At 45.2% G+C, this 24,988-nt stretch overlaps 1 pseudogene; it reads right to left on the bottom strand.

The window, feature by feature from the left end:
• Window positions 1-5,653: 5,653 nt before the first annotated feature.
• On the bottom strand, window positions 5,654-12,313 carry LOC128780496 (gap junction alpha-3 protein-like; annotated as a pseudogene).
• Between the last annotated feature and the right edge of the window lie 12,675 nt (window positions 12,314-24,988).

Here is a 24,988-nt window from a genome sequence, read left to right as displayed (position 1 = left end):
ACTAAATCCCACAGAACTCTCACCATACAAGTTCACCCTACAAAGAAAAAAAAGAGTCACCTAAATGGGGAGACAAAGAAAAAACCTGCAATCAAAAGGAATGGGACACTCCCCATTAGAAGAGCTAAATGAAATGGATGCAAGCAAACTATCATATATAGAACTCAAAAGAATGGTTACAAGGATGCTCAAGGAACTCAGAGAAAACTACAAGGAACTGAGAATTACAACAGTGTGAAAAAAGAAATAGAAACTATAAACAAGAACCAGGAAGAAATGAAGAATACAATTTCTGACATAAAATACACACTAGAAGGGATTACAAGCAGACTGGATGACACAGAGGACCGAATTAATGAGCTGGAATACAAGGTAGAAAGAACAACAAGGTAGAGCAGAAAAAAGACTAAAATAATATGAAGGTAGCTTAAGGGAACTGCAAGACAACATGAAATGCAACAACATTCAAATCATAGGAATATCAGAAGGAGAAGAAAATGGGCAAGGGATAGAAATGCTGTTTGAAAAAAATGACATAAAACTTTCCAAACTTGGAGAGGAGAAAACTATGCAAGGTCAGGAATCACAGAGGGTCCCAATCAAGATAAACCCAAAGAGGCCAACTCCAAGACACATAATTAAAATGCCAAGTTTTAAAGACAAAGAGAGAATCTTAAAGTAGCAAGGGAGAAACCAGAAGTAACATACAAGGGAGCTCCCATAAGGCTACCAGCTGATTTCTCAACAGACACACTTCAGGCCAGGAGAAAATGGCAAAAAATATTTCAAGTAATGAAAAACGAACTCCTGCAACCAAGTCTAATCTACCCAATGAGGCTGTAAATGAAAATGAAAGGTAAAATAAGGAGTATCCCAGACAAAAGAAGGCTGAAAGAATACACCTGCACCAAACCTGCTCTGCAAGATATGCTACAGGGACTGCTATAAGAAAAGGAAGGAAAAGAGTAGGAGAGAGAGGAACACAGGTACAAAAGGGGGAAAAGGAATAAGTACCTATCAATAATAACCTTAACTGTTAATGGATTAAATGCTCCAATCAAAAGACATAGGGTAGCTGAATGGATAAAAAAACATGACCCGCACATAAGCTGCCTGAGAGAAGCACCTCAGAAAAAAAGACCTACACAGACTGAAAGTGAAGGGATGGAAAAAAATATTCCAAGCAAATGGACAGGAAAAAAAAAAGCTGGAGTTGCAATACTTATATCAGACAAAATAGACTTGAAAACAAAAGCCATAAAAAGAGACACTAAATGACACTTCATAATACTCAAGGGAAGAATCTGTCAAGAAGACATACACATTGTAAACATATATGCACCCAACATATGAGCACCCAAATATATAAGGAAAATCTTGGAGGACTTCAAGAAAGATATAGACAGCAACACACTTACACTAGAGGATTTTAACACCCCACTGTCAAAATGGACAGGCCATCAAGGAACATGTATAAACAACACATGGACAAAGCTAAAGGAGGTAGTTATGAGGGTGGGAGGTGGGGATGGGTGGGGTGGGGGCATTGTGGGGTGAAAATGAAGACAACTGTACTTTAACAACAGTAAAAAAAAGAAATCCAAAGATACCTTGATGCAAAGAAATATAAAAACAACCAATCCAAAATGTATGAGACATAGAAAAGAGTACTCTTATCAGGTAATTTCATAGTAATACATGTCTATCTCAAAAAACAAGAAAAACCTCTAATAAAAATCTAATCAAACACCTAAAGAAATTGCAAAAGAACAACAAAACACAAAGTAAGTAAAAGATGTAAGTAAAAGCATTAAGTAAAAAACGTAAGTACTGTTATGTCTAGTAATGTTTCTCACAGCCCATGGGGAAGTGGTTCACATGTGATGTCACCATCAGTCAGAATTCTTGGGTCTAGGAGACCAATGCATAATCCACATCTCAGTCGCTTCTATATAACCATGTTTACTGGCATATTTTGGCGATATCTTGATAAAACAAACCCCAGGGAACTCCACTTGCCTCTATAGCCCAGGTCACAAGTATTCATGGCTGGGAGCTCTGCATTCTAGGTCGAATTCTTTCCACACAGCACAGACAACAAAGCAAGTCCCTGCGCGTCCGTTCCCATTGCATACAGTCAGGTCAGCCCCTGAAAGAAGGGATTGCTGTGGAGTCAGGTAAGTGTTTTTCCACTCTTGTACTTGGACTCAGAGTAACCAGCATATAGGTCGAGAATCACTCCTGGCACTCATAGCTAAAGGGATTCTTTAGAAAAAGAAGTTTTAAAACATTCCTTAAAGGGAAGTAGAAGGCAGCATCATTCCTAACAAAACCAAGAAGCTGTGCAGAGAGCCTGGTGCTGCTGGACCAGCCTGGGGTGTCCCTCCCTCCATCCGGGAGCTCTGTGTCCACCTGACAACCCCTGAAAGCATTTCACCTCAGCCTCCAGCACCCCCTCAGAACCCTTTACTCAGCTAAGAACCCAGCTCTGTAGGGACCTCCAGCAGAACAGCAACCTCAATTACCCCAAAGGGACCCCAGGAATTCCCTGAACCCCACTCTCCAGCCCTGCTGTGCCCACAACTTCCAAAGATTCCCAGAAGAATTCCCAGAGGCCATCTGGAGTCCTGGGTCTTGTGTCCTGGGGCCTGCCCACACCCTGCACTTACTTGCTCCTCCAGCACATGGTCCTTGAAACAGTGCTCCCACCTCCCATAACCAAGACCTTCTCTACCGCTGCCCTGCTGGGGTGCACCATGTAAATGGCAGCCCACCACCAGCCACACCCCAACCCCATACTGCCCTGCCTTCCACACCTGACACCCTTCTTGCATGTTCACCTACACCCCAGTCCCCACCTGCACCTGTAGCACCACGGGAACCAAAATGCCCACCTACAACTGCATCTCCACCCATGGCTGCATCCCAGCCACACCTGACCCTGCATCACCATCCCTCCCCCTTCCAGTTCAGGCCCAGCCTCCCCTGATCTCATGGGTGGGGCAGGGACAAGGTAGGTGTACCTAATTTTATACTTACCAGGTTCTGAATGACCCAACTAGACCATGACCAACTGCACAATACTGGCTTCTTCGTGACATATGGGTATAAAATCCAATTTTAAAATGCAAGGACTAAACACAACCATGGTCTCACCCTCACCCCCTGATGCAGATCCCGGCCTGCAGGATCCAGTGTTGTGGCTGCAATATACAAATACACGTGGACTACAGAAATCCTGTGGAGGAAAAGGGATGGCATGGCCACTTTCTAAGTAAGGGAGGGCAAGAGGGCTAGAGAGAGCCCAAGAGAGCGAACTGACCCCCGCCTTGACAGGCTTTTATTGTTTTTCTGGGCACATTACATGGAGGATGGTCCTCATTTAGTATGCACAGGTTCACCACAGGTGATTACCTTTTAAGGACAACAAAGGACAGAATACCGCTAATTACTTCAAAGACAAGCATGTTACGGCTCAAGGGGGAAACTGGTCATACTCCATACTTGGGTGGTTTAGCACAGACTTTAAGAAGTTAAAGACACTCAGTAAACATTTGCTGCCTCAATTCAGGGTGAGGGAGTTTTAGCAAGAGCAAGTCTCATAGCAGTCTAGGTACAATGTAGGCCTGATTTCCCACTGGAGAACCTACCCATGGACGTGGGTCCTGCCTGCCAACCTCACTCCCCACTGGCTTTTCCCAGTGGGGGCTGAGCCACATTTCCCATGCTTGGAATGGTTCCCCACAACCCCCAACCTTACTCTCCATCAAATCAAGGTGAACAAGAAGCTTCCCATCCTTATTAACAGTCTCCAGGGTGGAACCTAAGGAAATGGACGAGATTCACACTCACTCAGCAAGCTGCACTTTCCCCATCTGATATCTGCTACTGCACTTTCTAAAAGACCATGGCTTCTCTGTCACAGTGCTCTTCACACTAGGAATTTCTAGCAGCCCTTCTCAGCCAGGAGATATCAGCCTCACTGCCGAAGCCCCAGGATCCCTGTATGTGATGACAACCTTCTCTTCCCAGGCATCCACTGTGGCACTACCTCTATGCCAGCCCTGGAAGAACTGAAACAACAGTCATTTGAATAATTTCTATAGGGCTCACCTCCCTCTCCTTGTCCATGTGTCTGAGAGAGGCTGCAGGACATGGATGGGAAGTGAGCACAGTTCAAGCCAGGAAGGTGGTCCAGCCAGTCCCACAGCAAGCTGAATGCACTAATGAACTATGCTCACATTAATCTGGGGGCAGGAATCAGAGTCTGCTCTCAGACTGTTAGAGAGTCACAAAAGAATCATCAGAATATTAAAGGAATTCACAAAGAGAAACAGATCAAATAGACAGTGAACGGTGTTTTGCTGAGTAAGGGATAACTACAATCAGTGACTGGGGTGAAAGGTATGACGAGGACCAGGCTCAGCATCACCACTGCCCATCCGATCAGACAGACAGAGACTGAGACAGAACAGCGTGTGTGCAGTACAGGAAATGCTGTCCTCTTCCAGGCACACCCACGCACACAAGTAGCCTTTCCCGTCACAGTGGCCATCTGCGTGGATGACAAATCGGCATGCACACAAAACCGTTACACATGCACTTACACGGGAGTGAACCCAGACACTTTTATTTACACTTTAGAAAGCAAACAGCTGCCCAGAAGGAATGGTTAGGAAACAAAAACAGATTCCCCTGTACTGTTTGAAAGGTGTAGGTGTTCGTTCACCTGTATAAATAATTTTTCTGGCAACAGAGGCTAACATTTACCACTCAAAAAGTTGACAATTTCAAGTACATAAAAGTCACCTAAGTTTTTCTCTGCCTTTATTTTATCTGGTACATTCTCATAGTAATAAGCTGACTCATGCACTCAAAGCATTTCAGGTAAAAGAAATTCAAATCTTTATTAGTAGGAAATGGGAAACGTGAGCACTCCCTCAGTCACCATCCATGTAACAGTACTAAATTTCTCTCATTATTTCCTGAAAGGGAGAGAGTGGGGGACATAGGCCTATCTGTACAATTCAAAGCAGAAAAATATCATTTAAAAACAAACACAAAGGTGGGCCTGCCACACTTTTATCTCAGTTTCCTCAGCTGTTAAAAGTGATGTCCAGTGCGGCTGCATTGCCACCTGCTTTCTTCCCAGCTGCCTCTCTGCCCTCACCCACAAAACTATGCCTCTGGGAGCTGCTCATCGTTGTCACTTGTCATACAGCCTGCACTTGCATATCCGGGGCTTCACGTGAAATTTCAGAATCTCCAAAGACACTACATAGGCTTGCTCTAAGTGTCCTGTTAGTGCAGTTTGGCAAATATCCCGAATTAACTTCAACTCTACATTACAAGTGTCCAATACAAGATAGGGCTAAGTGCAGCTATGGCCTTCTGGGCTGGCCAGAGGCTCTGGAGAGCTCAGGACAGAAACCCTAGTGACCCCAAAATGAAGTGACTGCTGACACCTGCCTCTTTATCACCACAGAACAGTCCCCCGAGAGACAGAAACACCTGAGAGAGTGGCTGGATTCTGGGCAAATGGGTTGCAGTGAATATCTTCAAAGGCCATCAGCCCCTGTGCCCCACTTCCCCCCACCCCCCATAGAAAGCATCAACCTTCTGCCCACCCCACCAGCATGAAGGACAGCAACCACTGACACAGAACCCAGACCTCTCTGATGATCTTCTCTCTCCCCTGCTCCAGTGCTCTCTGTCACTCTAGGCTTTCTACCTGCTCATTTGAAGTGCACTTTGGTTTTGGTGGCTAGAAATGAGGCCATTATAGAGCTGACTAGATGGCCAAGTCATTGGGTCTGGCCTGACTGCCACTGGACTTACTGGCCTTGCTTGACTGTCTGGGGTCTGTGGGGGACAAAGGGGAAATGTGCATCTCGACAGCAGTGGTCACTGCCTGCTGCCCCTCATCTGGAGTCACTTGCAGTCTGCTCTCTCCCAAGCTGCTGCTGTCCCCATTCCCAAGCAGGACAGACTCCTTGCTGCCTGCTCTGCCCTCCTGTGGGGGTGGCTGGGGGCTGCCTGGTGGGGTAAAGGAGGAAGATGTGGACACAGGTGGGGAGACCTTCCTAATAGATGTCTGCTGCTCGGTCTCCTGGTTGGTCCAGTTCTGCTCTGTCATTAGCAGGTGATGGTTACTATTGTACAGTTTTTCAGGGAGGCTCTTCCCCCATGTCAGGGATGGGGCTGCTACATTGAAGTCGGTTGCTGGTGGAAGGGAGCCAGGACAGGCTGTGGCCACTGCCTGTCCCAGGGAAAAGGCAGAGTGAGTATAGTAAGGAGGGCACCCCACAGTACCAGTGGCTGTGACCTAGCAGGAGGGCAGTGGAATCACATCTCCAAATGTTGTGGCCCCCATCCTTGAATCAGGAGTGTCAGGAGCATGGTGGTTTTTCACGCCCTGTTTAAGCTTCCTCCAGCCCAGGTGGTATATCTCCAGCATGTTGAGTAAGAGGGACAGGCAGGCCACAACCAGCATGAAGATGATGAAGATGGTCTTCTCTGTGGGCCTGGAGATGAAGCAGTCCACTGTGTTGGGGCAGGGCCACCTGTCACAGCGGTAGAGGGGCTTCAGCTGAAAGCCATACAGAAAGTACTGTCCAACAATGAAGCCCACTTCAAATAGTGTCTTAAAGATGATGTTGAAGACATAGGTGCGGAGCAGGGCCCCGGTGATGCGGACCTTGCCGTGGTTATCCTGCACTGGGGGCCTGTTCCTCTGGACTTGGTCGCTGTCTCCCTTCAGTTGCTCTTCCTCCTGCCCTCTCTTCCTCTGTTCCATGCGCACGATGTGCAGCACGTGCCCCAGGTAGATGAGAGTGGGCGTGGACACGAAGATGATCTGCAGCACCCAGAAGCGGGTGTGGGAGATGGGGAAGGCCTGGTCATAGCAGACGTTCTCGCAGCCTGGCTGCTTGGTGTTGCAGGTGAAGCCTGACTGCTCATCTCCCCACACTGACTCCACCCCGGCTCCCAGCAACAGGATCCGGAAAATGAACAGGACTGTCATCCAGACCTTGCCAATTACCGTGGAGCGCTCCTGTGCAGCATCTAATAGTCTCCCCAGAAGACTCCAGTCACCCATTGCTCCACACTGTCAGCCTGTAAGAAAACATCCTTGTTAATATGCGGGCAAGACAGGTGAGCTGTAGTCCAGCAGCTCTAAGGGGCAGGAGATGTTGTGTGTGGGGGTTAGAATATCATGTCATTGGATGCTGTCCTCCCACTTTCCAATGCGGGCTGTGCAGCAGAGCTTTCACACACATGTATGCATGAAAATGTGTGTGCATGTATATGTGTGAGAGTATACTTGAGTGCATGTGCATACTGGGTGCAGCTGTGTGCACCTGTGCATGTGTGTGCGTGTGTGCATTCTCTGCATGTCTGTGCACGTTGCACCACATAGGGTTAAACCAAGGTCTACAGCACTGATATAATGCTGAGCTATGTTAGCCTCCACAAGCTTGGATTAAGTGAAGCAAACACAGACTACTTAACTCAGTTCAGAGATGAGGAAACAAGCTAGAAAGATAAGTGACTTGCCTAAGGGACATGGACCTCTCCCAGCCTCCTCACTCCTCCCTGGGCTCTTCCAGGCTTGGTCTCTACAGGAGCCCTGGGGCTTCCTGTGCTGCGGGCCATTCCTAATCTTGCCCATCCTGCCCATGTGAGGTTACAGCAGCATTCTCCCAGGTTGCACCATGCCCATTCCACCTTCATACAGAAAGTTATGTTAATCTGTTACCTCCTCCACTTCTGACTTCCCTTTTGACTTTTTCTCTTTGCAAATGCTGCATAATTGGTTCCTTCAGTTCTCATGTATTCCCACCGCCCATGGCTGCAGCAGTAAGGTGTGGGTCATGGGAATATACAGTGAACTACACTCGGATGGATGAAGTAAGAGCCCTGGGCCCCCTTTGTGAAGGTGACAGTGCTCCCCAGATGCAGGGGACCAAACCTACACATAGCCCTCCATGTTGTCTCTGTTCAAACAGGCCAGATGCTCCAACTAGAAGGAAACCGCTACTGCACTCACAGCCAGTCTGTGCAGTAAGGAAAGTGGGCTAAGCTGTGAGTGTACATACAATTCTCCAGGGGAATGAACAAAACTCTATTGTGGTGAACCTTAAAATGCTTCACAATACAAATTTTTAGGAGTTGGTTTAAAGGCAAATAAACAAACAAAACGTTACTCCCTCTGATCTAAAAAAGATAATAGGCTGATGTTTACTCTCTTTTAGAATGAACTTCCAACTCTTTGTTTTGTTCATTGGAGCTCTGCAGAGAAATCTTAGTCTTCACGTACCTTAGCAGCCTCCTTGCCCCATATTGTCACTGCTGTTGGCTCTACTGTCCATGATCTTAGGGAGTAACAAGTTTTCATCGAGAAACATAACTATTGAACATAAAGTGACCCACTCTCCTATGAAGGATGTCAGATGTCAGGGAACTGTACTAGGTTACACGCTGTTTCTTCTCCAAGCTATCAATTCTGACTGCTTCACAGACCCCACAGCTACCCCTCTGGGCTTGTGGGGACGCCATCAACCCAGACTGTCACAAGTCCCCTAACTCAGCCCTTTGCCCCAGCCTCGCCCTCCACTCTGCTGGATATCTGCCCCTAGGGCACAGGACCAGTGGCATGGCCAGTGTGCGTGACCCATGAGGACCTGGGGCAGACCAAACTTCCTGTGGGACCTGAAGCTCTACCTCTATGCCTTTGCAGGTGCTGTGCCTTCCATTTTAAACACAAACTCGCCCTGGCTCATATGGCTCTGTGGTTGAGTGTGAGCATGTGAATCAAAGGGTCTCTGGTTTGAATCTCAGTCTACAGCACATGCCTGGGTTGTGGACCAGGTCCTCAATGGCAGGGGCGTGAGATGCAACCACACATTGATGTTTCTCGCCCTTTCTTTCTCTCTCCCTTCCCCTCTCTAAAATCTGAATAAATAAAACTTTTGAAAAAATTTTGTAAAAACATGGACTCTATCTTGAGATCTATTGGTGGAGATGGGAAAGTTCAGGTAAACAGGGAGCTCTAAAATGGTAGAGCTATTTCCCTGAAGAAGGATATTAATATTAGAAGGTGTAGCCAGGGAAGAGCAGGATTTGAACTGGGCCTAGGAGATGTGGCTTTGAGTAGAAGGGAGGGTGAAGGGACTGCATTTCAAGAACAGAACGATGTTCCCATGGCAGTGGGGATACGTGTTATCATTGAAACAGGGCATTGGGTCAGAAAGCAGTGAATATAAGGGCTGCTTGAGCATGTGGAGCTAGGCTGTGGCCATGTTTGCACACAGTAGCCATTCAGTAAGCACTGATGGTGCACATGAACCAAAGCACTAGAGAGCCACTAACTCACATAGGGTAGAGAGATGCCGAAGTGTTGTTCAACAAAGAAGTCCACAGCAACCCAGGGAGGATGTAGTGACCTCCGAGTGAGGGTTGAAGGCTGAGCTGGATGACGGGAGGGGCGAATGAAAAAGAGAAAAAACAGAGAGGAGACACTCTGAACACAAAAATTAAGGCAGCATTGCAGTGCCTGACCAGAGACAGGGATGAGAGAGTACGAATGAAAGACAAGTCTTACATGCCTGAGCCTTGTGAGTGGGAAAGTTATGGGTGAAGAGGGAGGTGCGGAGGGAGGGTTTAAAGAGAAGGACATTGGGGGAGGGGTGCTAACTTGAGAATGGAAGAGGAGATGAAGACTTTGGTTTGGTGACTGTGTGGGTTAGAAGCAGTGGTGGGAGATTTGACTGAAAGTGTTCAGTGGGAAGCTGGAGATGAGGGGTTGGAAGCAGCTGGGAAGAGGGTCCACAGGGTGGCTCCTCCTCTCCCAGGTGAGAACCAAAGTGCAAAGAAGAGTTTAGAGACACACGTCACAAAAAATGCAGCAGAAAGGAAGAAAAGGATACCAAATCGACTCATTGCCTCTGGCACCTGTAAAGGTGGCCAATGTGTGGTGGGTGCTTTGTGAAGGGCACCTGATCTGACAAGGTGGGTGAGGGCCAAGGACTGAGCAGAGCTGGAGACCAGAGACTTCCCCTGCAGACAGTGGAGGGAAGGGACCACCCTCAGGGTGTCCTGACAAGTTCTGCCAGAGAGTCCACCTTGTTTGTGTTCTATTAGATTCTTGGAATTTGTGCCTGGAAACTTGTTTTCTCCTTTCATATTTTATCTTCATAATTGCTCCCCCCTTAGTTTCCGGCAAAGTTCTTTCAGGAAATTTTAGACAGTTTTAGAAATTGTAGGAGGAAAATGGCCGGGTAGTTCCTGAGTGCTTGTAAAGACCAGACACTTCGGGGCCAGCAGATGATAGGAAACCTGGAGGGCCTGGGAGGCAGACAAGTCACCCAGGACCCAGAGAGCCTGCCCTCCCCTTCTGGCTTCAGAAGGCATATTCCCTTGAGAGCAAGATTGAGAATTGGGGTGGCCCAGAGTTGAGGAGGCCTGTGGAGGACTTTGCAGAGGTGACTAATGGTGTCAGCATTCTTCCGAGCCTTCAAGAAGGAAGGAAAGGAAAAAGAGGCCCTGTGATCTCACAGTAAGGAGGACATGGATGGTCCTCAAGTGACCAGTCAGTGTCAAGACAGGGACGAAACCAAAAGTCTAGGCAAAAGGTTAGAGAAGCAAATTCAATATCCTTCTACTTTTGGGGGGGCGGTCTTTGTTCATACCTAATATTGGTCTCAACTCAACTTCTTTGCACTAGTATTGGATTGTTATGGAAGTTAGACTATCTAGAATGTTCTAATAACATTTTTGTACATTGCAAGTGGTGTGTGTTACTAATGTATTTATATGAGATACTGAGTAAAATCCTAAAAATATTTACTCTCTGTTTGGTGCATGTTCCAGGAATGGTAACACCCGAAAACCTAATTATTATTTTAATTTGTTACATGTGTGAGGCTTATAAAAACAGCTGTGATAAATACAGAGAATTAATTTTAAGGGTCCAATGGATCATGTAAAAGTTATCCTAGTAAGAAAATGAACATCACTTAAATGTTAGTGACATTCAAGGATACTGAGTCAAAACTCTCTCTTATTGGCAATCCATGAAATTTTGTGACGTGCTGTTACAACAGCTTGGAGCCAGTTAACCTTTGCTGATTCACCTATGCAGCCTGTCCACTGGTTCTGATGGCACAGCCTCTGTGAGGTACTTCACAGGAACACGTGCATCCCTCTCAATGGATGCTATCTCAACATGAACTAAACTGCTGCACCCATAAAATATGGGCCAAATGAGCTGATGTTTACTTTGAACACACCAAGCTCTGGGAAGTTAATCCTCCTTTTCCTCCTAACCTTTTAATGTCTGTTTGTAATATTTCTCACAGCCCACGGGTGAATGGCCAGGGAAGTGGCTCGCAAGTCATGTCACCATCATTCAGAATTCTTGGGTCTAGGAGACCAATGCATAATCCACATCTCAGTCGCTTCTATATAACCATGTTTACTGGCATATTTTGGCGATATCTTGATAAAACAAACCCCAGGGAACTCCACTTGCCTCTATAGCCCAGGTCACAAGTATTCATGGCTGGGAGCTCTGCATTCTAAGTCGAATTCTTTCCACACAGCACAGACAACAAAGCAAGTCCCTGCGCGTCCGTCCCTATTGCATACTGTCAGGTCAGCTCCTGAAGGAAGGGATTGCTGTGGAGTTGGTAAGCATTTTTCTACTCTTGTATTTAATTGCACAGTAATGAGCACATAGGTCAAGAATCACTCCTGGAACTCATAGCTAAAGGGTATCTTTAGAAAAAGAAGTTTTACAATGTTTCTTAAAGCGAAGTAGGAGGCAGTATCATTCCTAACAAAACCAAGAAGCTGTGCAGAGAACCTGGTGCTGCTGAACTAGTCTGGGGTGTCCCTCCCTCTGTCCCCGGGCTCTGTGTCCTCCTGAGCCTCCAGGATTTACAGTTCTTGGATCCCTTAGACAAGAAGTTTTAGAGCTCGTCCTGCTCCCCACCCATGGGGGAGGGCACCAGCCAAAAGCATTTCTCCCAGTTCCCCCCCCCCCCCACCCACTAAGAACCTTTCACTCAGCTGAGAACCAGGCTCTCCAGGGACCTCCAGTATCACAGGAACCTCTATTACCCCAGAGGAACCTCAGGAAGGTCCTGAACCCCACTCTCCAGCCCTGCTGCACCCTTACTTCCAAAGATTCCTGGCAGAATTTCCAGAGGCTGGTTTCTATTCAGCCATCCTCATTCTGGGTCCAGCCCATGCCCTGTGCTTACCTGCTGCGCTGCTTTGTGCTTCTCAAACTGGGCTCCTACCGCTCTGGACTGAGACTTTGTCTACTCTGCCTGGGCCTGCAGAGGTCAGGAAGTGCAAGGTAACCATGGGCCACACCCCCAGCCCACCCAGCCCCGCCTTCCACAACCCTTACACCCTCCTCCTTCACCTGTACCCGCATCCCCACCCGCACCTGCACCTGCTTCACCACCCTTCCTTTTTGGAACAAGCCCCAGCCAGCTCTGGGCATGTGGGTGGGGCAAAGCCCTGTCCCTTGCCCCTGACACTGGTAGGAAGGCCATGGGCCCCAGGTCCTGGTGGCTGCTGTTCCTTACAGGGAAGAGTGAGGCACGGAGACCATGGTTATGGTGGCTACCGTCCCCTGACAGTGGAGGTGAGATGTGAAGGCACTAACTAGAGGGCACAGCAGGAGTGGTCTGCCCTCACGGGGGTCCTGGGTACAAAGTCCGGGGACTTTGAATATTGCAGCCAGACTAGCTCCCCTCAACCACACTCACCCAGACCACAGTCAGAGAGGCCCTTGTGCTTCTCAGATCTTGTTCCCACGTGCTTGAGACCCGGTCCCGCTGAGGGGCCAGGGAGGGTCCCCATGGGCACTCAGTTCCCATGGATCCTGGTGACCGTGCAGGGGCCTAACCTGCTGGCCTTCCAATGGAGGTTTAACGTCTGTCTTCTTTCCTCCTCAGTGTTGAAATCCCACCACTTGACAGAGAAGCTGTGACACAGGCCAAGAGCAAGGATGGACCCGCTGTGACTGTGCCATCTCGCCTGGTGCTAGGCTTAGGCTGTTCTGCATTGCCTTGCTCCCCAGGGTCCAGCACGGAGCTGGCCCACAGGCGTCTTTCAAAGCTGTTAGGGGACTTAACTTCACTGGCCATTCTGAAAGCCTGAAATGAGCTCTGAGCTTCCTTTACCAGTGGTGCATTTATTGCAGGAATGGAGCAAAACTGGAGTCTCTGGTTTTTTTGGAGTCCCCAGGACTGCTGCCTTCATCAGGGCTGAGATCTGCCCTGATTAGCAGTCTGCCTGCCCTGGAGACTTTACCTGCTTGTGTGTCCCAAGGAGAAAGAAAACCAAGAGTCCACAGGCACATCTGGAATCTCTTCCCCTTGTGGAACTCAGAGGTGTATGTGTGCAGTAGGTGGTAGTTTGGTAGACTCTGTTTTTTTTCACTTGAGAAACATTACTCAACAAAGTCTTCCAATATTCTTTGCTCTCTCTGAGAAGCATAAGAGTAGTTTTTATTTATTTTTTGGAACACAAAAGAACTAAAGTTCATAATGCTTATAGTCTCCTTACAACTATCATTGGTATTGCTATTATTTTAAACTTTTCATTAAAATATAATGTGAAAATGATTTGCTTTAAAAAATAAATACAGAAGCATATACACTCAAAAGTGGGAGTCCCATTCCTCAGCCCTGCTCTGGAGTGTCAGCGTGAACGTCCTGGTGTCCATCCTTCCAGTCTTCTCTATGCCCTCCCAGGTACTTATACACACACGCGCACTCACACAGAACCGGGATGGTTTGCATCCTCACGTGTTTTTCCGTGGTGTTTCTCATTTAGTAAAATGCCTTGGAGATCTTTCTGGTCAGTATGTATAGTTCTAACTTGTTCTTTTTAACAGATGTACATGTAACCATCTCCTCGTTAGTGAACAGTTGCATTGTGTCCAGTTTTCACGGAGTTATCACCCTGCCTGTCTCTCCATTAAGCCAGACTTTTTCCCTTTGTCCTGCACGTCCCATGACATTTTCCAACCTAATTCAGGTCTTTACGTTTCCCTGTTGAATTTCATTGCTGATTTGGGCTCATCCCTCTGGCCATCCCAGATCTTTCTGTGCCCCATATTCAGTCCATTAGCAATTCCTTCCAACTTTATGTCATCTGTCAGTTGAAATAGCCTGCATCCTCTATAGTCACTGAAGCCAATAAAAATGCTGGCGATGGAACGTCAACAAGGATTGCCTTCGAGCACCCGTGCATTTACCAACATGGTATGAGTTGGAGTTTTGAGGTTAAATGCACTTAACTACAACTAGTTCACAAGTTTTCATCACAAGCCGGGAGTCCAGACTAGAACCAACAATGATGGGGAAGTTGCTGGCTATTACCACCTGCTGTCATGAAGGGTCACTGCAGGGCACTGCCTCCTTCCAGGCTCCTGGGGCTCCCTCAGGATGGCAAGGCCCAGTCAGCACCAACTTCTTTACAACTTCTTGCACCTGCACAGACACACACACCTCCCCCCTGTAAATCCCCACCATTTCCATTGTTCTGGAGTTTTTATTTCCAGTTTGTGGCTATCTAGCCATTGTTGCTTTATTGGGGTAACCATGAAAATGAAAAACAAAAACACACATAAACCTACACTACTACCTCTGAGAACTGAATAATGAAGAAATTGTCCATATACACAATGTAATATTACTTGGCCATAAAAAGAAGGAAATACTACTATTTGTCACAACATCAATGGCCCTAGAGAGTATTATGCCAAGTCAAATAAGTCAGACACAGACAAATACCACATGATATCACTTATATATAGAATCTAAGAAATAAAATAAACAGAACAGAAAAAAGTTCATAGATGCAGAGAATATTTTGATGGTTGCCAGATGGGAGGGACCTGGGGGACTGGGTGAAACAGGAAATGGGATTGAGAAGTACAAATTGGCAGCTACAAAACAGTCACAGGGATGTAAAGTGCAGCATGGGAAATTTTGTCAATAATATTGTAAGAACTATGGATATGCCAGGTGGGTTCTAGACTGATTGGTGGGATCACTTCTTAAGTTATATAAATGTCTAATCACTATGTTGTACACGTAAAACTAATAGAATATTGCATGTCAACTGTAATTGAATTTTTTTTAATTTTAAAAGGAGTAATCCAATGAACACTTGTAGTGGGACAGAGGGTAACATTAAACCAGCAGCTGGCAAATTCCATGGGAGTAATCATTGCAGGCAAGATGTACTCGCCAATGCTAAAATCTAGGTGAAAATGTCAGGACAATAGGTCTTGCATAGTCTCAAAGATTTCCCCCAAATTCTTTAATTTCAAAATGGGAACTGGGCATATGTTCTCTTCACCAAGTGACCCAAGTCCTTTCAGGTGGAAGTCATGCACCTGCTCTGCCATGCACTCAGAGGGACAGCATTATCTCTGTAGTCAGCAAGTGTGAAACATCAGGTAGCCAATTAACTAAAAATCAGGCAGTCAGGTAATCATTGGAGTTATCCAGGTTCATGTCTATCCTTTCCTGTTTTACCTTGTGGGTAATGGACATTACTAGATGTCTTTATATGGTATGGGTTATTGTCCCACATGAAGGCCCAGAGCTGTTGTTAAAGGTTGATTTGGGATAAGCTGGGTTACTGTGTATTGCTGTTCCTGTTATTCACTGTGCATCTCTGGAGTGGCCATACTCATTGTGTTATTGGACAGGTCTGGGCCCAGAGCAGGTATGCCTTGGGCCAGCCTACAGTGTGTGGGTTCTTGACTTCATGCAGGAAAGATTTCATAACACAAGGCCAGGCGGTTTTGAGAGTATATTTATTAACACTGGAGCAGTGAAACAAAGAAGGGTTTAAGGAAGAAGAATCAACAAGAGAGCCTAGGCAATGCAACTTTGGCTCACTGAGGATCAGAAGTCACAGCAATATAAGAGAGCCAAGGCAGGGCTGCTGTTAGCTCACTGGGAACTCAAAGAAAAATGGGGGGCCTTGGAGATAGGTTCAGGGGGTTAGTCCAGAACAAGCTGCTGCTGCCCACTGCTCCCCTGGTTGCAAGTCTCATGTGGTCCCTTAGAATTTAGAAGAGAGCAGAGATATAAGGTGTGGGAGTGCTCTAGTGAGAGTGCACTCCGGGTCCTTTGAGGCTCTTTCTCTTTCTTTGGCTCACAGGAATCCTAGGGGAGGTCTCAGGGAAGGGTTTTAACAGAATATTCATTAGCTATTCAGGTGCGTCCTTTAACATGTTGATTCATCAAATTGTGCATATAGAGGGGTCAGGGTTGTTTTCTGTTTAGTTACTTTTTAAAAAAACATCATCAAGAACATCATTGAAGAGGGACCAAGAATTAGGCCATTCAGCCCAGCAGTCCAGGTTGGCAAAATATTTTGAGACTCTGGGTCTCCCATTCACCAAGTCCCTTCCATTCTGTCACCTATCTAACAGACAAGCTTTCTGTATATGCATCACATCGTGCCAAGCTGGCAGCAGTCTCCTCCTTGCGGTCTTATGGTCAACTGGCCTCCCAGTGCCCATGGGCTGCCATCTGCCCAGAGTGTACTTGCTCAGGTTCATAGCTGATGGAGGGACAGAGCCCATTCATGCAGACCCCATTGGTTTTTGCCTTCTTCTCTGTTCCTCTCTTCCCTCTTGCTCCCTAGAGAAACAGGGAATAACTAACAATCCTTGAAGCCAAACTGAGTTTCTGAATTTATTGCATTCCTCAAACAGTGAAGAAGAAATCAAGAATTGGGCCTCAGAAACATCACATAGAAGCAAATAATACTCCTCTCTATTTGCGAAGCAGCCCCCCAATCCATACCTTCAGTTTATGACATATGCTGAGAAAGGATATTCTTCAATGTTAAAAAGAAATACAAATATCTTTCTCCTTAAGACTACTTAGACAGCTCAGGAGACCTGGTCAGGGAAGGAATATCTAGTATGTTTCTGGTTCCCTGAATAGAATTATAATCCAGTAGCCAGAAATAACTTTAGGTGCATATAATTTTATGAGAATACAACAAACAGAATCCCAGATTCACAAAACATTAAACATTAAATAGTAATTATTAGCTTTACAAACCATTTTGGCATTTCATGCTGCTGAGGTTTCTTGTACTGGATGTGGCTGACAATAAATGGCTCACAGACTACAGAGATTTCCATGGTAAAATCCTGAGACTCATATGCAGATATGTCAGACTGTAGAGCAAGACGGACCCTCGAAAACTAAGGGCTATTAGGGTTACATGATCACCGAAGATCATGTACCAAATCGGAGTTAATGTTTTAAGTTGATGTTGTGGGAAAGTTCTCCCACATCAGGCTAATGAAAATTACAACTCCTGGAGTTCCAGTGCAGTTGAGGGGTAGGAAAGACGCCACAACAGCTTTACTAGTCTTATCTGCTTGTCCCCCATGCAATGTTGGGAAACCACCAGACAGGAAACCTTTCCTCAAGCCTCAGGGGCTAGGGCAGTGGGGTGAGGCAGCACCCCCTGCGAGCTTATGAAAAATGCTGAGCCCGGGGTCCCATGCCTTGAGCTCATTCAGTAGGTCTAGGGTGGATAGAGGCTTCAAAAATTTTAGCAAACTTGGCAGATAATTGTGAAGCACACCAATACTTGAGAACCTCTAATAGAATGAAACGATTTGAGTTTTGAAACTAAATAGATGTGAGTTCACATCTAGAGTCCATCATTCAGTGACCTTGAGCAGGCCGCCGTTCTCTGAACCTTGGTTTTTCCTACATTCCAGAGCTGTTAAGTGTTTATCTCAGGGCTTGCCACCTAGTGGATGATTAATAAATGTTGCTTCCTGTATTAGTCTGCTGGGGCTGCCATAGCAAAATACCACAGACTGGGGGCACTTGAACAGTAGATATTAATTTTCTCACAGTTCTAGGGTCTGAAAGTCCAAGATCAAGGTGTTATCATGTTGGGTTCTCCTGAGAGCCCTCTTTTTGGCTTGCATGTGTCTGTCCTCTTGTTGTGACCTCACATGGCCTCTTCTCTGTGGGAGTGTCCTAGTATCTCTTTCTCTTCTTATAAGGACATCAGCCCTATCAAATTAGGACCCCACCCTTATGACCTCACTTAACCTTAATTAGCTCTTTAAAGGCCCTATCTCCAAATTCAGTCACATCGGGAGATTAGAGCCTCGACATAGGAATTTGGGGGACACAGTACAGTCCCTAACACTTCCCCTTCCCTACGCTCTCATGTATGTCCCTTCCCTTTCCATCACCATCAGCAGTTTATGTGTGAACCATCTTTAACTCCACAGAAAAATTTTACAGCACTTCTTTGATGAAAGCACTGGTTGAAGATGGAGGTGACGATGGGGAGTGGGTACATTGTTAAAGGCACTGGCTCCCTGAGAACCCAGTCCCCAGAACCCTGGTCCAAGAATATAACTGAGACTCTCTGCTGAGCTGAAGGATCTCATTACTCTCACTAGTTTAACTTCATTTTTTTAAAAATGGCCCTGGCTGGGTGGCTTAGGTGTTTAGAGCGTTGTGCCACACACCAAAATGCTGTGGGTTTGATCCCCAGTCAGGGCACATATGGGAAGCAATCAATCGATGTTTCTCTTTCACATCCATGTTTCTCTCCGTCTTTCCCTTGTCTGTCTCTCTCTCTTTCTCCCTCTCTTGATAAAATCAATAAGCATGACTCGACTCATTGGATTGAGTGCCAGCCTGCAAATCAAAAGGTTACTGGTTTGATTCCTGATCAGGGCACATGCCTGGGTTGAAGGCCAGGTCCCCAGTCGGGGGTGTGCGAGAGGCAACACATTGATATTTCTCTGACGCATCGATGTTTCTCTCCCTCTCTTTTTCCCTCCTTTCCCCTCTCTCTAAAAATAAATAAAAATAAAAAATTTTAAATCAACAAGGATATCATTGCATGAGGGTTTTAAAAAAGACCTAGATGAAAAGACACAGAATCCCCTTGTTTCTAAATTCTGAGTCCCTGCATTTCTATATTCCAAAGAGGGTTTTCCCCCCCTTAGGATAGATCACAGCAGAGGAAAAGAAAAGCATTTTCAAATTTCATACATGGAAAGCTTTGTGATATGTTATTTCATGACAGAGTTGTTTCTTAGCCCTTATTTTCAGTCCATAATATTCAGTTTCTGACCTCCTATAAAGCTCTGTTCTGAGCCAGCTGCCTTACCTTCCTCGTTGCCCCAGAGTCCCCTTCATGGTTTCTTAGAAAGCTCCAGCAGCCGGAAGCCTCCCAATAGAATCTCTGATGTGAATTTTGTTCATTCTGACTGTACAATGGCAGCACCTTTCCCCTCAGAATCCATCCCTGATGAAACCAGCAACGCCCCGAAATGAGTCAGTGCATGAATCACTCAAGGTGAAGTTGTAAATCTTCAGCCATAGCATTGTTCTCTTATTTGAATTAAATTTTCTGGCCTAGACTATTAATTTTACCTCTTTTTCAATTACATTCCTTGGCTATCTGCGTCTTTCCCTTTAAACTAAAGGAGATTTCTCATTCTTGTTTGTTCCACGCTTGGAGAAGTTTCTTAATAAGTATTTAATTAGTAAATGGTGATGGTATAGCATTAGTTAGGATCAGGTTCATTGGTAAGAAATAGAAAACCCAAATATCATTGGCTTAAAAAGAGTTTATTTCTTTCTTATGTAAAAGTCCTTAGGCCTTTAGGCATTTTATCCAGAATTGGTGAAAAGTCTCTGTTCTATAAAATCTTCAGGGACACAGATTCCTTCCACGTATTATGCTACCATCCCTGAGGAAGGTTCCTCGTCCTCATAATCCCATTGTCTGACATTTAGGGTCATAGGATGGAAGAAGAGATAGAGAAGAAACAACAGGGGCAATGGTCCAGGAGTCATAAGGGAAGTTTTCTGGAATCTTACCCCACAAAAGCACTTCTACTTATATCATTAGGCAGAATTTAGCCACACAACCAGACTTCCTACAAGGTCAGTTGAGACCTGTTGTCTTAATGTGTGTAGCAATGTGCACAGCTAAAATTTTATTACTATGGAGGAAGGGGAAAACGATACTTGGGAATCATTAGCAATTGCAGAGGAGACCTGAAAAGGCATAGCATATCTGGGGAAACAACAAGAAGATTGATGGAGCTGGATCACAGCATGAAGGAGGCAGCTACAGACAAGTGGGGAGAGGATAAACTGTGAAGAGTCTTAATAATACCAAGACTTTGGCCATTGTCCCATGTGGTATTTGATTGATCAGGGTCCTGAGAGGAAATGCATGAAACTCTTGGAGGGGATGAAGTAAGATTAATGAAGACTATTTAAAAGGTGAGTGGGGAGGTGGAAGATGGTAGACAAGTAAGTGGAAGCTGAGTTCACTTGTTCTTGCCCCCAACTCAGATTTTCAGCTGATTTTCCAACAAGGAAGCTGAACAACCAACAGAATCTTAGCTAATATGAAGTTTTGACGCCAAGGAGTACAGAAATAGCTTCGCACTTCCTGGTAAGGAGATTTTATAAGTTGAAGGGGAAATACCCTGCGTGTGGCACCTGCAGCAGCAGATAGACCAGGCAGAAATTGCAGGGTTATAGCTCCCTCCCCTACTGGGGCAAGGGGTCCTAGTCCCACACAGGGACCCTCCTAATAGGGAGTGGCTTGGAAGGATATATGGAGTCTGGGAGGTCCAGGCTACACACACACAGCAAGCAGCACACCCATAGCTGCAAAGCCAACTGGGAGAGTGCCAGAGAGGGACTATATTTCCTAAAATGATCAGGGGCTGCCCCTGAGTTGCTCAGAGACATGAGCAGGTTGCATCCATCTGTGACCAAGAAATACTTTTTGCTTTTTGTGGATGTGGTATGTGTGGAGAACCAGACAGTAACTCAGTACTGCAGTGTGGTGCCACAAAGAGACAATTTAAAAGGAGAGCTGAAGTGTGGCAGGGCATGCTTTCCATGCGTAGCTGCTCTGACAGCAAAGAGACCAGATTGAAAGCACAGTTTGTTCCCCCAGAATCCATCTGGTGGGGAGTTCAAAAAGCAGCACAATAAGGAGATTGCTGGGCTCCTGCTCAGCAAGGCTAGCAAGCCAGGAACTACACAGAACATAGAGTTTGGGACAGTATCTCCAGCGAGGGCAGTGGGCTGGTAGATAGATGGACAAGAGTTGAGGACTTGAGATTCTTTGCAGCCAGGCAGACTCCCTACTCCCACAGAGTAAAAGCCTCTGGAAAGGGAAGAGAATGCCCAGCACACCATCCTACAGGACTGCAAGCATCACATCCAACTGGGAAGCTCTGCAGAACAGTCAAACCAGGCTCAAAGAACCCCCTGCTGGGTGCATAGTCCCCAGGGGAAAGAAAGGGAAACACCAAGGGGGGCCTTTCTGAACTTTTCTCAGCCACAAAGCATGCTGGTTCCTTGAGCCCTATTTAACTAAAACCAGCTGGGCTGAGAGTGTGGAGATTGGCACAGCAAGGGGAACTCAGGGCTTCACACAGTCTCAGCTCTTACACAGAGCTGTCTTCAGTGCCAAGCAGGAAAGAGCTGACCCTGTTACGCAGACTGGCCCCTCATATGAAATAGACAGCTAATTCATCAAAAACTATACATTATTGGAACTAACCTTGGTCAGATGAAGATGTGTGGTGTAGGGGCAAGAGAACAAACGCACAATCTTCCCTGAAAAATAAACAGTGCCTCCCAGGGGAGAGCCACTCTTCCAATCACACCAGGAGCCCCCTCTAAAGGCAGGTGGATGTGGTACCTGCAGTGCTGCTGGACTTTAAATGATCCACCCCTGGGCCTTATACTAATAAAAAGCTAACAGGGCAGAGTAGTGAGGATCAGCCTGGACTCAGCCAAGCCTGAAGGAAATAGCAACAGACTGGACCACCTGTAGTCCTGAAGAGGCTGCCTAGAGCTAGACAGGGACACCATCAGACATTGTGAAAGGTGGATCCAGAAGAAGACAACAGGGAAATACCAAAGTCTGCTGAGATGAATTCACCTTGTTCTTTTTCAGTATTTGTGTTATTTTTTCTGTCAAGTAGCTTTCTAACATTTTTTCTTTTCTTCAATTTTATTCCTATATCTACTTTTCATTTATTCATTTATTTTTATTTCAAATCTCGTATTTTACTCTTCCCTTGCCTAACTCCACTTTGTCTTCTTCCTTACCTTTCTTATTCTTGTTTTAAATTTATTTTCTCACTTTCTTAGCCTTGTTCTATTCCTTACCCTTACTATTTCTCCTCCCTCCGTCATCTCGAAATCATTTTTCTTTCCTTTACTAATCTCACATTTTTTCTTTTCTTATAATATTCTCATTCTCTTTCCACCTTCATTAATCTTTGCTCATTTGTTGTTGATATTGCTGTTGTTGTTGGAGGCATATTTTTTGCTTGTGTGGATTATTCTTTTTAATTTTAAATTATTTTATGGTTGTTCAATTACAGTTGTCTTCATTTTCTTCCCACCGCTCACCCACACCCCAGCCAAACCCACCCCCTCCCCTGCTTCCACCCTCCCCCTTGGTTTTCTCCATGTGTCCTTTATAGTAGTTCCTGAAAACCCTTATCCCCACTAACCTTTCCCCGCTCCCCTCTGGCTATTGTTAGATTGTTCTTAACTTCAATGTCTCTGGTTATATTTTGTTTCCTTTTTCCTTCTGTTGATTATGTTCCAGTTAAAGGTGAGATCAGAAGGTATTTATCACTGACTGCCTGGCTTATTTCATTTAGTATAATGCTCTCCAGTTCCATCCATGCTGTCACAAAGGGTATAAGCTCCTTCTTTCTCTCTGCTGCCTAGAATTCTATTGTGTAAATGTACCATAGTTTTTTGATCCACTTATTTGCTGATGGGCACTTCGATTGCTTCCAGTACTTGGCTATTGTAAATTGTGCTGCTATGAACATTGGGGTGCACAGGTTCTTTTAGATTGGTGTTTCAGGGCTCTTAGGGTATAATCCCAGCAGCAGAACTGCTGGGTCAAAGGGCAGTTCCATTTTTAGTTTTCTGAGGAAATTCCATATTGTTTTCCACAGTGGCCTCACCAGTCTGCATTCCCACCAATAGTGCACTAGGGTTCCCTTTTCTCCACATCCTCTCCAACATTTGTTTGTGGATTTGTTTATGCTGACCACTCTGACTAGTGTGAGATGGTACCTCATTGTGGTTTTAATTTGCATCTCTCTGATGGCTAGTGATGCTGAGCATCTTTTCATATGTCTCTGGGCCCTCTGTATGTCTTCCATGGAGAAGTGTCTGTTCAAGCCCTTTGCCCATTTTTTAATTTGGTTTTTTGTTTTCCTGGAGTGCAGTCATGTGAGTTCTTTATATATTTTGGAGATCAGGCCCTTGTCTGAGGTATCATTGGCGAATATGTTTTCCCATACTGTTGGCTCTCTTTTTATTTTAATGCTGTTTTCTTTAGCCATGCAGAAGCTTTTTATTTTGATGAGGTCCCATTTGTTTATTCTTCCCTTTATGTCCCTTGCTTTAGGGGATGTGTCTGTGAGGATGATGCTGCGTGGAATGTCTGAGATTTTCCTGCCAATATTTTCCTCTAGGATTTTTATGGTGTTACGACTTATATTTAAGTCTTTTACCATCTTGAATTTATTTTTGTGTATAGCGTAAGTTGGTGGTCAAGTTTCACTTTTTTGCACGCAGCTGTCCAGATCTCCCAACACCATCTGTTGAAGAGGCTATTTTTGCTCCATTTTATGCTCCTGCCTCCTTTGTCAAATATTATTTGACCGTAAAGACTTGATTTTATTTCTGGGCTCTCTGTTCTGTTCCATTGGTCTATGTGCCTGTTTTTATGCCAGTACCAGGGTGTTTTGATTACAGTGGCCTTGTAATACAGTTTGATATCAGGTATTGTGATCCTTCCTGCTTTGTTCTTCTTTCTCAAAATTGCTGCAGCTACTCGGGGTCATTTATGGTTCCATATGAATTTCTGAAATGTTTGTTCTATATATGTGAAATAAGTCATGGGTACTTTAATAGGGATTGAATTGAATCTATAAATCGCTTTGGGTAATATGGCCATTTTGATGATGTTAATTCTTCCAATCCATGAGCATAGTACATGCTTCCATTTGTTTGTGTCTTCCTTAATTTCTTTCTTCAATGTTGTGTAGTTTTCTGAGTACAGGTCTTTTACCTCCTTGGTTAGGTTGATTCCTAGGTACTTTATATTTCTTGTTGCTATATCAAATGAGATTTTTTCCCTCATTTCTATTTCTGCAGTTTCATTGTTGGTATACGGGAATGCCTTTGATTTCTGAGTATTGACTTTGTATCCAGCTGTTTTGCCAAATTCATTTATTAGGTCAAGTAGTTTTTTGGTGGAGTCTATAGGATTTTCCATGTACACTATCATGTCATTTGCAAACAATGACAGTTGCATTTCCTCCTTCCAATTTGGATGCCTTTTATTGCTTTTTCTTGTCTGATTGCTGTGGCTAGGACTTCCAATACTATGTTGAATAGGAGTGGTGAGAGAGGGCATCCTTGTCTTGTTCCTGATCTTAGTGGGAAAGCCCAAAGTTTTTGTCTACTGAGTATGATGTTGGCTGTAGGTCTGTCATATATGGCCTTTATTATGTTGAGGAATGTTCCCTCTATTCCCACTTTGCTTACTGTTTTTATCATAAATGGGTGTTGTACCTTATCAAATGTTTTTTTTCACATCTATTGATATGATCATGTGGTTTTTTTGTCTTTGCTATTGTTTATGTGATGTATTATGTTTATTGATTTGCGAATATTGTACCATCCTTGCATCCCTGGGATGAATCCCACTTGATCATGGTGTATGACCTTTTTAACGTATTGCTGGATGCAGTTTGCCAATATTTTGTTGAGGATTTTAGCATCTATGTTCATCAGCAATATGGGCCTGAAGTTTTCCTTCTTTGTTATGTCTTTATCTGGTTTTGGGATTAGGATGATGTGGGTTTCATAAA

The sequence above is a fragment of the Desmodus rotundus genome, chromosome 3 (genome assembly GCF_022682495.2).
Source record: "Desmodus rotundus isolate HL8 chromosome 3, HLdesRot8A.1, whole genome shotgun sequence".
NCBI lineage: Eukaryota > Metazoa > Chordata > Mammalia > Chiroptera > Phyllostomidae > Desmodus > Desmodus rotundus.
This window is presented reverse-complemented; position numbering and strand designations above follow the sequence as displayed.